We start from the raw sequence: 7702 nt of genomic DNA on the forward strand, positions 1-7702 counted from the left end.
TTGGGAACATTATTTTGTTCTTACAGAACAGAGAATTTTCAATAGCATGAGAAATTCCTTTTCACCAGTTTTGCATCATCACATTATCATGGGACTAGCGGTCAGTTTAAGGCAGTTACTGTAACAAAATTATCTGGAAAATTAAAGAAAGAAGATTGATAGTGTAGAATTTATTACAAGGTGTTATCTGCATGAAGTTTCATATTTTATGTAAAATATACAGAAACTAATTTTTTTTTAAAAGTGATTGTATTGCTTCATTGCAGGTTTGGCAATTGAAAGGATACTAAAAGAAAGGAAATTTCTTTTTAAAGTTTTTAACATTTTTACAAAAAACTTATTTTTCATTTAGAATATTAGCTTCTGCCAAATAAATTTCTTCTTGGTGAGAAAATTTTTTGCTTTGAGGTTTAAGACAGAGAGAGTCATGTAACATTCACATATAACAGAATGTTTTAACAATTTAGTGCAAAACTAGTTCCTCCAATATTCATTCTATTTGTTCATTCAGACCCCCCACAGAGAGAAAGGAAGCTCACTGTTTAGCTATATAAAATTTTTGTCCTTGTGGGTTTACAGGGATGGAAAGGTTAGCTGAAAGCTTCTCTGTTCTGATTCTCTGCCTGCTGTATTTCCCTAGAATTACCGTCTCCTAACAGTGATATCAGGAGTCTGCCTTTGTTACTGTTCGTTTATCCTTGTCTATCCAAGAAGGCTGTCCTGCTGCCAAGATAAACTAACAGCCCTTCACCCTCCCACACCCCATTCCATGATTAATAATTAAATCCTGTATTTTTATTTTTCAAAAAGCTTGTCACAAATTTCAGAAACTAATTAAAACCCATAAGTACATATTTCAAACAACCTCCTTTCAAAAGTGATCTAAGCATTGTTTCTAGCAGCTGAACCTGGGGGATTTTTGTGCTGGAATGTCAGATGAGTGGGGTTATCAATCACATAAGACTCCATTAATTTTATCACAACTCTGATGGCTGTTGACATTAAATGACACAAATTTGGTCAGCATAGTCCCCAAGGTAGTGCATCTTCAAATCTTTTCGATGCTAATTATATTTTTGACCTTAAAAAAAAGAGCAAAAAAATTTTCTCCTTCCCCCAACCTTCACCCCTGCATTCACCTTCACCCTCCCTCACCCCCATTCAATTTTCATTCCTTTCGTGTAACTAGTAAAGAAGCCTGCTGGAGACATTTACCCCAGCATAACTGCCTGCCTTATGCTTGGGGGTGGGGTGAATTTAAAATTACCCTTTTGAGATTTCAATAGCTGGATGAGGAGAAGGGCGTATTCAGAGTAGTGCTGACTTTAGCTTTCAGGGAGATGAAGAAAAGAGACATGATATGACGATGAAGACATTTCAAGGACACCACTAGTATGAAATAGCTTTCTCTCCGGGTCAGTCAGTGTTTCAGATTGCTTAATTACTGCAAATTCACGCAGGTAGCTCTGATGAACACATGGAAAGCCATTAGGAGGTCTGGTCTATTGTTGAACTTCAAAGAGGAAGAAATAATTGTCAGAAATAGCAAAATGGTATCTTTAAACCATTTCTTACAACAACTGCAACTTGTCTATAGCTACCAACACTTAAAAAAACATTTTAGATCATTATCAATTTCATATTGCTGATCAGAGGTTTAATAAATGGCTTTATCACATTTGTGTCGTGTCAACTGAATTTGCAAGCGGTTTTATATTTTCCTGAAATGAGATCCTGTTCTGCATTGCATACGTCATTTGCATTTTAATCATAAGGTTAGAATTTTTATCTAGTGCCATTTCAAATCAGACTATCCTAAAAATCACTGTTGTTTGAAAGGAAGAAATGATAGAGTATCTTATGTATTAGCTAATGTGATAAAAAGTATATTTTATCCAGGGATAGGTCATCTGGAAATGATATAGAGGAGAACAACAAAAACAATGGAAGGAATGGAAAACAGGTGGTAATGGGAAAAGGGGAAACAGAAGGGGCTCCTTAGCCTGAAGAGAAAGAGGTTGATTGTTGATATAATTCTTTTTGTCAAGTATTAACAGCAAGAAACCCTTGAGGCACAGAGAAGTTAAGTGATTTACCCAAAATCACAAAGCCAACAACTGACAGAGCTGGAATTAGAACCCAATTCTTCTGATTCACAGGCCCATGTTCTTTCCACGAGGCCATACTGCTTTTTAGTAAGGTCTCATCTCCTCACAGAGGCTTTCTCCGATTAAGTCCTTTTTGCCCTGACTCCACTCCTTTCTACATCACCTATGCACTTGGATCTGTCCACTTGAAGCATCTGATAGTCATACCACACTCAGCTCCACAGCTCCTATGCATTTATCCATAATTTATTTTACTGTCTGTTCTCTCCCTTTACACTGAAATCCCCTTGTGGGAAGGGAATGTTTCTACCAACTCTGTGCTATTGAATCCCCCCTCCTCAAAAATCTCCAGTCGTTGCCTATCAACCTCCGCATCAAGCAAAAAGTCCTCACTGTTAGCTTCAAAGCTCTCCATCAACTTGTCCCCTCTTACCTCACCTCCCTTCTCTCCTTCTAAAGTCCAGCTGGCACACTCCACTCCTCTCGTGCTAACCTTCTCCCTGTGCCTCTTTCTCACCTGTCCCTCCATCGACCTCTGGCCCACGTCCTAACTCTGGTCATGTCCTACCGCTGGACTGGAATACCTTCCCTACTCACATCTGCCAAACTAGCACACTTCCCCCTTCAAAGCCCTTCCTAAAGCTCACCTCCTACAGGAGGCCTTCCCAGGCTAAACCTCCCTTTCCATCTGCTCCTCCTCCCCTCCCCATCTCCCTGACTTCCTCCCTCTGCTCTACCCCTCTATCCACCCCATAGCACTTGTGTATATATGTACATATTTATTATTCTGTTAGTTTTATTAATGATGTGTATATATCTATAATTCTATTTATTTATATTGATGCTATTGATCCCTGTTTACTTGTTTTGTTTTGTTGTCTGCCTCCCCCCTTCGAGACTGTGAACCCGTTGTTGGGTAGGGATTGTCTCTATTGGTGAATTGCACCTTTCAAGCACTTAGTACAGTGCTCTGCACGCAGTAAGTGCTTAATAAAATATGATTGAATGAATGAATGAATTCTTCAAAGTACTCAGTACAACCCCTCTTCACATAGTAAATGCTAAATCAAATACCATTCATTGCTTGATTGTGTTGGACTTGATTGTACTGTATCTACCCCGGGGTTTAACACATAGCAAGTGATAAATACCACAGTTATTATTAACAATTACTAAGCACAAAAAGAAACTTCTGAGGAAGGTTGTGATTTGGGAAAGATACAAAAGTAGCAAGTGGATTTGAGAGAGTTAGATATTGACTTGTCTGGAGGCAAGGGGAAGGAGCATGGTTTAGTGGAAAGAGCACTGGCCTGGGAGTGAGAGGACCTGGATTCTAATCCCAGCTGTACCATTTATCTGCTTGGGGACCTTGGGCAAATCACTTAACTTTTCTATGCCTCAGTTACCTAAACTGTAAAATGGGGATTAAGACTGTGGTGAGACCCATGTGAATGTTGAACTATGTCCAACCTGATTATCTTGTATAAATCCCAGTGCTTAGTAGAGTGCCTTGCACATAGGTTCTTAACTAATACCACTTGAAAAAAGGAAGGGCGGAATGGACTGGATAATCTTTATGACAGGGTCTGTCATAAAATACACTTAGACTACCCCCACTGGGGGTAATGGTGAATGTATAATTATGACATATTCAGTGATCAGGCTAGATTATTCTTGCAAATTGATTTATTCATTAAGAAGATGTTTGTTTCTTGGGTTGCTGATCGGCAACTGCATCAAGATTATAGTAGACTGTGGAAAGCGAATGGACATATTTCTTGCACAAGAAACATCTCTTTGAGGTAGAAATCGTAAAAGTTTGGTAGAGGAAGGTTATCTTCTGATTACTGAAAAATTGGGGTTTCAAATCCAAGTGAGAACATATTTCCCAATCAATTTTAGTTGGAGCTGAAGAAGAAATTACCATCCATATGATACAGGGTCCTTGAAAGTAGTCAGTAGCCATCCAGTTAAAAAGCCTTTAAAGGATTTTATAGTGAAGACTTGGAGGGAATAATGATAATAGTAATAAGAATATCCATGGTACTTGTTAAGAATTTACTATGTGTAAAGTACTAATGGTTGGGGTGCATAGAAGATAGTCAAGGTATACAGGCCCTAACCTACATGGAACTCATAGACTAAGGGGAAAGGAAAAAAAAAGTATTTAATCCCCCATTTTTAGATGAGGAAATTGAGGGACAGAAATGTTTCAGGACTTACCCAAGGTCATGCAGCAGGAAAGTGGAAAGACAATCTTTTTTGTTTGTTTTTTTCTGTCTGCAGTTAGTTTGAAAAAAGGTTTAGGTACAATACAGTCAAATAAATGAAAGGAGAGCCCTCTCCATCCCAACTACAGAGAAAAATTACCTGCTGATACCCAAAACATTTTGTCTGCTTTTGAACAGATATTACATTTCAAATTTATAAGCAGACATTTATGTTACTTTTCACGATTCTCAGACAACAAAGAAGAATCAAAAGTCATCTAGAATAAACAAAAGCCCACTATAAAACCATAGAGGAACAAAACTCATCTGCAACTGAACAATAAAAGTCAGAGCAGCACATTTCTGAGAAAATTTGGCACATCGCTCAGTACACCGAAACATGAAACTGAAGGATAGAGGACTTCATAGTCTTAAGTAAATGGTATATACAATGAAACTTTCAATTTTGCATAGAAAGCATTGTGTCATGTACAGTTTACAGTAAAGCGAATTATTGATGCTGAATGGTGACATCACTAAGAGATAAGCAGCCAGGACCATAATATGAAACAAACCTTAGAAGGCATTACCATCTATCATGCACATCTGTATTCTGGCACTGCTTTAAAGATGGTTATTTGTCATGTAAAGTATTATAACACCTTCTTTGGAATGTAAATATCATTTTGGCACACGTTGCATTACAAATGCACAATAGCTAAAGCATAGTAAAATTCCACTGAAGGATTATTCTTGTACTGGTGAAAGTTCTTATGTCTCAGTTATTTCAATCATTTTCATCATATCAGATGTGTTCATATCTAATGTAGCAGACCAACTGGCACTTTTACTAACTCTCATTTAGATCAAGGGGAGAGAAAACAGGTTCCTTTAATTCCTATGATTTGATCTTAAACACATATGGCCATAAAATTGTGAATTATTTTTCCCTTTCTGAATTGTCATTTTTTTGTGTTGTATTTTCACTGCTAAATAAAAAAAAATTAAGTGAGAGAAGTTCATAAGTGAAAAAGCTGGATGCTTTTTACACTACTGTAGTTTTTCTGAGGCATGTCTATAAGTAATGTTTTTATTCCTGAAGCATCCAGTACCCTTGGAAGTTTACACTAATTACCTGTAGTTTTGTTAATGTTTTTAGCCACCCTTCATCTCTCCCATCCAGACATACCATTCAGTTTCTTCAACAGCTATATTCAACAGCTTCTGTTCACACCTGACATCAATTTCCTTTGATGTTCACAGTCTAAAAGAGAATGCTACAGCAAGCTGTATTTGTGAAGTATACAGGATGCCTTTAAAATGATGGCAGGTATTTTCCTCATTAAAGCATCCATAACAGATAGTTAGATATGATGCTGTCCCTCACCTTCCTACTAATTAATGACTATGATTGCAACCCAAATAAGATCAGGCAATTAAATGTGGTACCATTTCAGAAGCAAAGAAAATATATAACAATCGGGGAATGGCTTTCTGCAGATAAATAAAGTTGATCTTGGGAAAATTAACATATAAATGTACTGTTCTAGCCCCAAATCACACAAACTAAAAAATGCAATAATTTTACTTTTAATTGAAACATGAGCCGCACATCCTATTCAATTAAAATGTTATGAGCTAGTGTATAGGCTAAAACTGTAAACAAATTCCATCTGAGTCTGGTTAATGTATTATAGTTATTGCTGAGTCTCTTTAAAGAATACTAATTCTGTGAATATGAATTTTACCTTCAAAAAACCCCCAAAATTGTAAGCTTTTTTTTTCAGATAGTTCACAACCAAGATATAGAAAGCAGTTATTAACTCCTCACAAAAAATTTTAAAAGGTTCTTATTTAAGGCTTTAGTTTTAGATGGAAATCCTAGAAAGAAAGGTTGATCAAAGTATGCCTCTATTTTAAAATATGGTACTACTCCATAATACCAGGATGCAGATCACTTGTGTTTCCTCAAAATGCTTCCATGTCAGTTATCTTATTTTGATCTAAGGGGTAGGCAGGTATTATTACATGCATTTTACAGATGAGAAAACTGAGGTACAAAGCAGGGTATGGGACATGCCAACGGTCCCTGATTTTTCAAGCCCATCCACCAAGACCATCCGTATTATTCAATAGTATTTATTGAGTGCTTACTATGTGTAGAGCACTGTAGTAAGCACTTGGAATGAACAAGTCGGCAACAGATAGAGACAGTCCCTGCCATTTGACGGGCTTACAGTCTAATCAGGGGAGACAGACAGACAAGAAATGCCACTGGAGGAATCCTGGGATTGGTGGGGGGAGAGAGAGAGGGGACTCTATTATTACTCTGTGGACCTAGATAACCTTGCATTCAGTTAAACAGTGGATGGTTTGAGATCATCGTCCTCAAAATGGTCCTCTGAGATTATCCTGCAAATGGACCTTTGGAGGCAAAAAGCTTCATATTAGGAAAAGAAGCTAAAGCAAACACTCAAGAAATGATAGTTTTTTATGACTGTGCTGAACAACATAGGTTATTTTTTCAATGTTTATTAAGTGATAAGCATTTGTGCCAAGATCTGGAAAGGGTAGAATATTAACAATTTGGATATGGTAAGCATCCCTCAAGTGTCTTGCAATATAGGTTGGCATGACAGACCACATGAGCGAAGAGTATACTGTTGTGATGTTCTGGGGGTTCTCAGCCCTAAATCCTGAATTTAAGAGCCCCAGGAATCACTTCAGGAGCTCCAGGACCATTTTTAGTTTCTGCTGGGTCCTAATGTGGTCGGATTCTTCTATTTCTGTGGGCAAGGAACATATCTACCAACTCTTATATTATACTCTCCCAAGCACCTTGCACTGTGCTCTGAACACAGTAATGCTCAATAAATACCATTGATTGATTGATTTTTCAAATGTAGGCTTGGGGACATTTTCTGTTCAGTGCACCTCGAATCCCTGAATCCCAATCACTGCCACCATGCTTTGACTGAAGCCCTGTCTAATATGCCCTTTCAGGGCTTCCTTCAATAAACTTATGGAGGAAATGCTCCTTCCTGAGCCCATGGCTCCCCAGGTCCACATGTCTCCCTGGTCCCCCGAGTTCTTTCTTCCCCAGACCTATCACAGCCAGATACCAAGATCTGAGATCTCAATAATGTTCAGGAATTGCTTAATTTGGTAAGAGTAAAAATAATTCCTGTTCAAATCTCTTTTCCCTAGATCTGATACTACTCTCCTCAGGATGCTTTTTACATTCCTCTAGACCTTCCATGGGGCACATTCCTCTGCTCTGTCCCCCTCTTCTCCTGGGGTGTCCTACAGTCCAGTCTCACCCTCACTCTCAGGGTTCTTTCTCCCCTTTGGGAGCAGGAACCTTGGCCCTGTGAAATTCTAACC

The sequence above is a fragment of the Ornithorhynchus anatinus genome, chromosome 2 (assembly GCF_004115215.2).
Source record: "Ornithorhynchus anatinus isolate Pmale09 chromosome 2, mOrnAna1.pri.v4, whole genome shotgun sequence".
Taxonomy (NCBI): Eukaryota; Metazoa; Chordata; class Mammalia; order Monotremata; family Ornithorhynchidae; genus Ornithorhynchus; species Ornithorhynchus anatinus.